The sequence below is a fragment of the Rhagoletis pomonella genome, unplaced genomic scaffold (genome assembly GCF_013731165.1).
Source record: "Rhagoletis pomonella isolate Grant_MI unplaced genomic scaffold, Rhpom_1.0 Rhpom_scaffold_00002, whole genome shotgun sequence".
NCBI lineage: Eukaryota > Metazoa > Arthropoda > Insecta > Diptera > Tephritidae > Rhagoletis > Rhagoletis pomonella.
Genome location: NW_023458556.1, coordinates 1766816 through 1774294, shown reverse-complemented (window position 1 = coordinate 1774294; position 7479 = coordinate 1766816). Strand labels below are relative to the sequence as shown.

At 42.0% G+C, this 7479-nt stretch overlaps 1 protein-coding gene across 1 annotated transcript in view; it reads right to left on the bottom strand.

Annotated features, from left to right (window-relative positions):
* LOC118732419 (teneurin-a-like) overlaps positions 1–7479 on the bottom strand; it is a gene marked incomplete in the record, with an annotated part of 439680 nt that overhangs the window by 55643 nt on the left and 376558 nt on the right.

Here is a 7479-nt window from a genome sequence, read left to right as displayed (position 1 = left end):
ATTTTGGTTGTTACTTTGTAAAATCAATTTAAGCGATGCCACGAACGATAGCAACAGCTCCCACTAATATCATTCCATCTATGCGTACAACGCAAGGTATTCGTAAGTAGTACTCTCTGCTAATGTTAGCGCCCGCCTGGCCTACTTAACCTTTACACTAATGCGATCGAAAGCTGAGGAAAATAAAATTTTATGTTTTGTTTGTCATTTTTATGATTATTTTTATAGGTTAGATTCACACTCGATTGGGACGGTGTTTACCGCTCAGCACCTTTTCGAACCCTCTCTGCTTCCTGTTATCCATCGCTTTCGTATTTGTATTCATATGTGAGTTGCTGGGGCGGGGTGAAGGGGAATGCAAATAGCTATCGGATTCCGTGCTGCGTTGCATGTTGTCGCTGCCCAACCGCAATCCTTAGAGCCTTCGCCCTTTGCTCTTCGTCAGTCTATGAGTTCGGCCACTGTTTCAGGTTGCAGCCAGAACGGGGCAATGGCTAAGGCAAAGTACTAAATAGTAGCAAGAACTTCAAATGCCCAATAAAAAGAAAACATGCAAACAAAGGTGTGTCCTGAGCAAAAAAAAAACAAGGAGGAGCGTGTTCCGGGGTTGAAGGACCATGTAACTATAATTACTTTCCTTCAGCACTTTTTCCGTTGTAACACTTAGCAGTCATAAAACTTAGACCCCTGTCTGCTGCAGCCGCTTTGTGTGAGATCGCAGCGGCAAAGCTCGGCGCCAAGTGTGTGAAAAAAGGCACTCAAAGGCGGTAAATGAACTAAAACGCTTGAACGCGCACAAACAAATACTGTGGCAACTGGCGAGCTCTGCCGTTAAGGAGAGGGTCGTTTTGGCATATGGAAAGTGTACAGCCACAACAACTACCTATGTATGTATATGCAGGTAATGGAGGAACTTTTAAGTTGCAAGTTTTCATATGCCCTATTTGTTTGTCTATGCCAAAGAAACTGCCAGCGGCCTGTTAGAGGAATGAGCTGGGCAAAACAATGCAAATATTGTGGTAAAGCAAACAACAACAACAACGGCAAAGCAACAAAGTAACCACAAAAAATGCTATGTCCTTTGCGAGCATGTGTGTGTGTGTGTGTGTGTGTGTGTGTGTGTGTATAAACACACTTTGTACTTTCTTTACCTTCGATTTACTTTACTACTACGCCTTCGTCCTCAACTCCTCACACCACATGACCTTCTTATCTTATTTCTTATCAAACCCTGCAGGAAGGTAAAAGCTGTCCGTGCCTTCCTTACATTGTCTCAGTTCGCAGCTGTGAGGTTTACGGAGTAGAGACCATGGGAAATTGAATGAAAGCAAACCATATCAGGATATGCTGGCCTTTCTTTTTGGAGCATAGAAAAAGTGTTTACCTATTGTTGGAGTTATTTGCTAAACATGTTAAGGACCAAAAGAAAGGAGTGTGTACGGCGCATGATTTGAGGTATTTTACATTTTTCTTTAAACACAGAGAAAATTTAAGTTTTCAATTGAAAGTCAAGGAGAATGTTAAATATTTCATATATATAATTTCAGAGGCAGACTATCATACAGAATCGGACAAATAAAGCTGCTGTTGAGGAGGGCAACGCGTGAAAAAGAGCCGCAAAATTGAGTGTCCCTAGGCGGTGATCTAAAATATAGAAGCGGACAATCAGACTGAAATTTCGGCTGAAACCGATCTGAACTCGCTCTTTTCTATCACTAAAGCCGCTGTCATGGTTTTTACGGCTGGCACAGAACAATTGTTGAATACTCACCGGGAAAAATTTACCAATTTATGCCTAGCAGCAGATAGAAAATATGCAGGTCTATACTAAGACGTAGGGCCAGGGAGCAACAGCTTCGAAGGGTATCGCAGCCTGTGGCAAGCCTTTAAGTCGTTCGCCCTCCAGTTTTAGCGCGAGAGGAAAAGGTCGAAGTCTTCCGACCGGATCAATGCAAATTTTAAACCACCTTCCTGAAGATATCATTCTCCTCAGGCAATATGTATGTATACTAGTTCTTCCACGCCTCTTGTGCAGATTTCTTTCATATAATTATATCTAAGTATATAAATATGTATAACTGTGCGTATAAATGCTTATGCATGTAAATATGTACTAGTTCGAAGAGTAATAGATAGGCAAAGCACGCTCAAGGCCCGGTGAAGTTGCAAAATTAAAGTTAAACTTTGCGCATATCTACATACATACATATACACATACATGCTTGTGCTTGCACACTTTCATATGGAGGATATTATAAAATTATAATCGCTGTAGTAATTTGGCTCCACGCTGGAGCTATTATTTGCTATAAACGCCTGCCTTACTGCGAATGCCATGCTTAGGAATTGAAACTTCGCTGCGTATTTTGCAAGTCTCGCAGAAAGCGGAGCCTGCACCTAAAATGCAGGCGAAGTATGGTCGAAGTCTTGGCAAAAGTGGGAATATAATTACATTAAATGTTTCTACTTATAACTCCCACAGGCGAATGCCGCTGCATTTTACTGCCGCGACTGTAGTTGGCTCACTTTTCCATTTTTCAGAAAGCAAGCAAGAAATGAAAGAAGTACTTGGGAAACGGCCGTGATGACGGTAGTGGCCGTCATAGTCGATGTTAGGTGTCAGAAAGTTTGCAAAGCTGTAATTTGTTTGTTGTTGCCGGCACGCTTCGCCGGAGAAAGAAATGGTAATGGAAATGGAAAGTGGCGATAGACAGCTGGCATTCAAAATCTCCGCAAGGCAAATAAGGCGTCGACGAGGAGGCCTTCATTTTCCCCATCTACGCGTTGCCAACGCACCAACCCCCCTAGACCGGCCATTTTCTAGGCATTTCAGCGCTTCCGGCTTCATGTGCCGGCGTTGAGTTGGCGCTGGCGCTCAACTTCGCGATGATACGCAACTTTTGGATCGCAAATACTTAAACTTTAATCCGGCCAACTGCAGCTTCGAATACTTTGCAGTTTGGCGTTTCTCCGTTCCACACAGCCACATTGTTTGTGTTTCCTTAAAATGTTTTGTTATTTAAGTCTTTTATTGCTTTTCGCTTAAAGTTTTGCGAATTTCGCTCATAAATCGCTTGTATGACGGCGCGACCCGTTGGCCTAGCAGGAAATGAAAAACGAGAGCACAACAACAACAACAACGCTACTTACTTCCAAGCGCATTGCCGCGCCCAAAGCGGATATTTTACAGTTTCCTCTGACATTTTTATTGAAAACTACTTCAAAACTACTAAACAACGTCATAAAGTTTCCTAATAGGGTTGGGGCATTCATTACAAACACGGGCAGAAAGGCAATATACAAAAACAAATAATGCACATTTGTATGCCATCCCCAGTTTGTTGTGGATCGTATTTATTGTTATTGTTTCGCACGCCACCGCCAGTTAGGGTGGCCGGCCGTCAACACACAACCGCCGCGACAGGCAACTGGGAGCGGAAGTTTGAACACTTGGCAAAGATTTTGTACTCAATAAAAAAATTTGGACAAATGCAAGAAAAACAGCGATGCTAAAAATAATATGTGTATGTGTATACAATTTAATTAAAGCTTTTAGCCAAATTTGTGCGAAGAAAGAAAATTTGTAGATCACGGATCCACAGTCTTGCCCCTAAATTTCATATGGCAATATTTTGCCATCTTGGATTTTATTTTGCATTTTTCATAAAAAAATTTAATTTCCCACATTTTTCATATAGAAAGCTTTTAAACAAAAAACATTTTTTATTGTAAATAATTAGCAAAAGTGAGGCAAATCACATTTCTTATGCCATTTTTATAAAAAAAATACGAGAATTTCAATTGCATGAATCTTTTCCATTTTTGGTTGACTATTTTTCGGATTAACCCATATGTTTATTTATAAAATTCCACGCTTTTCTGGAATATTAAAATTAAAGAAGGGTCGGAAGTATTATCTCCTTAAAAATAAATTATTTGAATGAAATTTAAAGAAGCGCAAATTTTGCAATAAATTCTGTAGTGGACCCTTTGTAATTTCCAGACAAGTTATATACGAAATGGATATGTAATATTTTCGATACAAAACTCCCGTTCCAATTAAGAACCAATCTGTGCTTGTATGTGCATATTTCAATATGTATGTATGTGTAAATGTGTGTATGCGGGTTTATAAGTGCTTCTTCTTAGACAGAATGCAAATCGGCCCTAGCAAGAAGTAAATCGACGACACAGCACCGCGTAAGGACCAAGTTGAAGGAAATTTATGAAGCATTTTCTTAATTGCACTTACCCAATTGAGCCTCCCACAAGAACGACATCGAGTACAATGACAAAAAAGTATCTACCAGTTAAATTAACAGCCAAGAGAATAATTTATCGAAGGAACATGCATTTCCGGCGCACAACCAACGACGCCACAGCCGAAGCCTGCTACGACGACAAAGTGTGGTGCAAAAGCAAATAAACATCTATGTGGTTATGTACATACATATACAAATACAAAGATATCGCTTGTTTGCTAAAAGACTGTCACAAATCCAAAAACGGCGTTTTTGAAATAATTATGCAAAATCACTCGCTAAAGCCTGGCGCAAATGTCGTAAAAATTTTATTTCGAAATCTTGCGATGTTGCTTCACAAGCAGCGAATATGCATTTGAGTGTCAATGCATTGTGAGTGGCAACAGAAAACTTTCTCTTCTTGTAAGACCTGGCTGACAGATGCTTGCGCGTCTTCTAACTCCGCACTGATACTTAAAGCGGCAAACTTTCACATTCAATCGTTGAAACAGGTCAGCTTGACGTATAGAACCACATTACTAGCCTTTTTTTTTTGGGCCTTCTATAACAACTAAGTATTTAAATAATTGAGCGGGATTTTGGAACGATCATCATTTAACTAAAGCCCGAAAGCGTAAAATAAAGTACAGTTATTATCCTTGCGCAACTTGAAGATGGGCTCGAGCTTTTCTCAACTCAAATATGTGCATTTGTATATTTTTCTTGCAGTGTCCCAAGACGCCTACGCGCCGCGTCGTTCACTTGGCATGTTTGCTGCCATCGTTGCCATTGGCAAAAGTCATTTGCTGGAATACACAACTAAGTAAGTAATGTTTGCCATAATTTAAATGATTGGAAAATGTCTTGCGAAATTTGCAATTGCAAAAGTTGGTCCGTGTGCCAGCCAAACGTATGTATGTATGTATCTACATATATGTATGTGGCTGTAGAATGTGCGCCTGGTTGTATGCCAACATGATTGTGCATGTTGTAATAGTGTAATTGCGGTTTGCTTTTGCTCATACAAAACTTTAAATAATTGCCGCCGCTTCCCCACCCACCACGGCGGTCCGCCCCTTGCTGATTTGCATTGCTAGTTGGTGTTATGTTGTCTGCGACGGAATTAATTGCATTTGGTGAGCGAGCCCACAAGCAAGAGCGCAGTTGTTGGCATTATAAGAATGGCAACAAGGCCAAAAACAACAACAACAACAACAACAATCGATGAATTATTGCAATCGATATGTAGAAGTAGTTGCCCACATCTATTTCATTTCATTGGCAAGCAGACTGCATGCGCATAGCCGCACTTCCGGCATCCGTGCAGACAAACTTTAAATAACACAACTGTGCGGAGATAATTTAAATAGCACTGCAGTCGAATGCCATCGTTTATTTGTTTTTAAAACAATAAAAGACGAAAAGTTTTCGAAGAAGATGGAAGAATAAAGGAATTTCAGGCATTCATTCAGCCTTCAACAAGTTATTCCTCTACAGTGGATTTGCCTTCCCTTGAGCGCCTCACGCAAAATGACCTAACTCAAGCAAACGCATACATATTTGCCTCTTCAGCTGCTGCTGGACTCCAGCGCCGATTTACAAATCGTTCGCGTGCAATTAGCCGCACTTCGATCGCCGACGCGCCAGCAATAAACGTCGAAGGCAATAGTGCAGGCGAGCACTTGCGCTATATTAGTATAGCCTTTGATGGCTCATAAATCTCTGACAAGTCCTTGCAACTTCGCAAGAGGCGGCGGGTGCGTGCTGTCCGAACTTTGCCACGGGAGGAAGCGGCACATCACCACTCTGTGATCTGCTGTGGCAGATGGCAAGTGGGGAAAGCCATCTGCTTTGCGTAAGTCCGCACTGGTTCTGACGCTGAGTGGTAGGTAGCGTGTAGATGCAAATGCAACGCGCGGGCTGGGCTGCGGATAGTATAATTCAGGGCGCGTCCACCAGCTACAAAAATATTCATCCTTTAATTCAATATTTAGTAGAGAAAACGACTTTTCCGAGTAAAGTATTTGCAAAGCAAACAGAAAGCGCAGACTTTCCATTCGTCTTGCCAACTTGCAGCCTTGCCCCAAATAGCAAGAGAAATTAATTTCGTTCGCATCATTTCGCTGCGCACACTGAAGGGAGCGCGTGCTAAATTAAATTCCTTGCTTAAATTCATTCGCTGTAGCTGTAGCCAAACTGGAGCTAGGCTGTACAGGGGGACCGCCATTTGATCTGATGGGATGCTAAATAACTGCTTTAAGTGGAAACATTTTGTAGACGTCAGTATGACAGAAGAAAAATTGGAATCGCTAAATTAAGGTGGATGAAAAAAGAAAATTCAAAACCGAGATAGCTCAGGCCCGCTCTGTGAAAAGTATATTTTCCTATAACCCGACGCCTGCTCACCTAAGAGGGCTTGGAACCTTACATCCATCGAATAACAAACACACGCACGTTTGTTTGCCTACTGCACCTTAGAAATGCTAAGTTCAATTATGTTTTCACTTAAAAATTCATTTCGCACAGGAAAAAGTAGTCGCTCATCCTTGTCCACGAAGTCTCAACGAAAATCATCATTTCTGCCATGCAGATCTATTCAACTGCCGTGCGTGATTTGCCACTGCTGCCAGCACAACCGCAGCCAAAGCCAGCCACCACCACCACTGCCGACGCACAACTTGTGTTCGCTTCATTTCTAATTAAGCAACTGTAATTTTGTCATTGTTCTCCTCAGGGCGTCAAAAGACATCGCAGGATGAACCCGCAGCAGCTGCAGTCGTGGCGCTCCTGACGCGGCGGTTGTTGTTTGTGACAAACGGCAAAGTTTTAATTGAATATAAATTGCAATGCAAAAAGTGTGGCAAGCGCCCGGAACTGTTTGTTGCAAACACTTTCCTCTTTCGCGGGCAGCGGTAAAATGTCGCCAAGCGCTGCGGCCGTCAAGTTAAGACGGGCGGGGTAGCGAGAACACTGATTTGATGGTAATTGTGCAGCTTAAGTGATGACCAAGCATTCTCCCCAAACGCCCCCCCCCCCCCTCCCCCCCGCTCACTAGCATTCACAGCGCTGTGTCAATCCTTCGCTGTCTATAGAAAGTTGATTAAAGGAAATGACTCGATTTAAATTTGTTCAACCACGAAAAAAAAGTCTGCCGTACATCGAATCGACTAAAGCTATGATGAGAACAATAACTCACTAACGCACATACGCATTTGTGCATTACCACACAGATATGTTT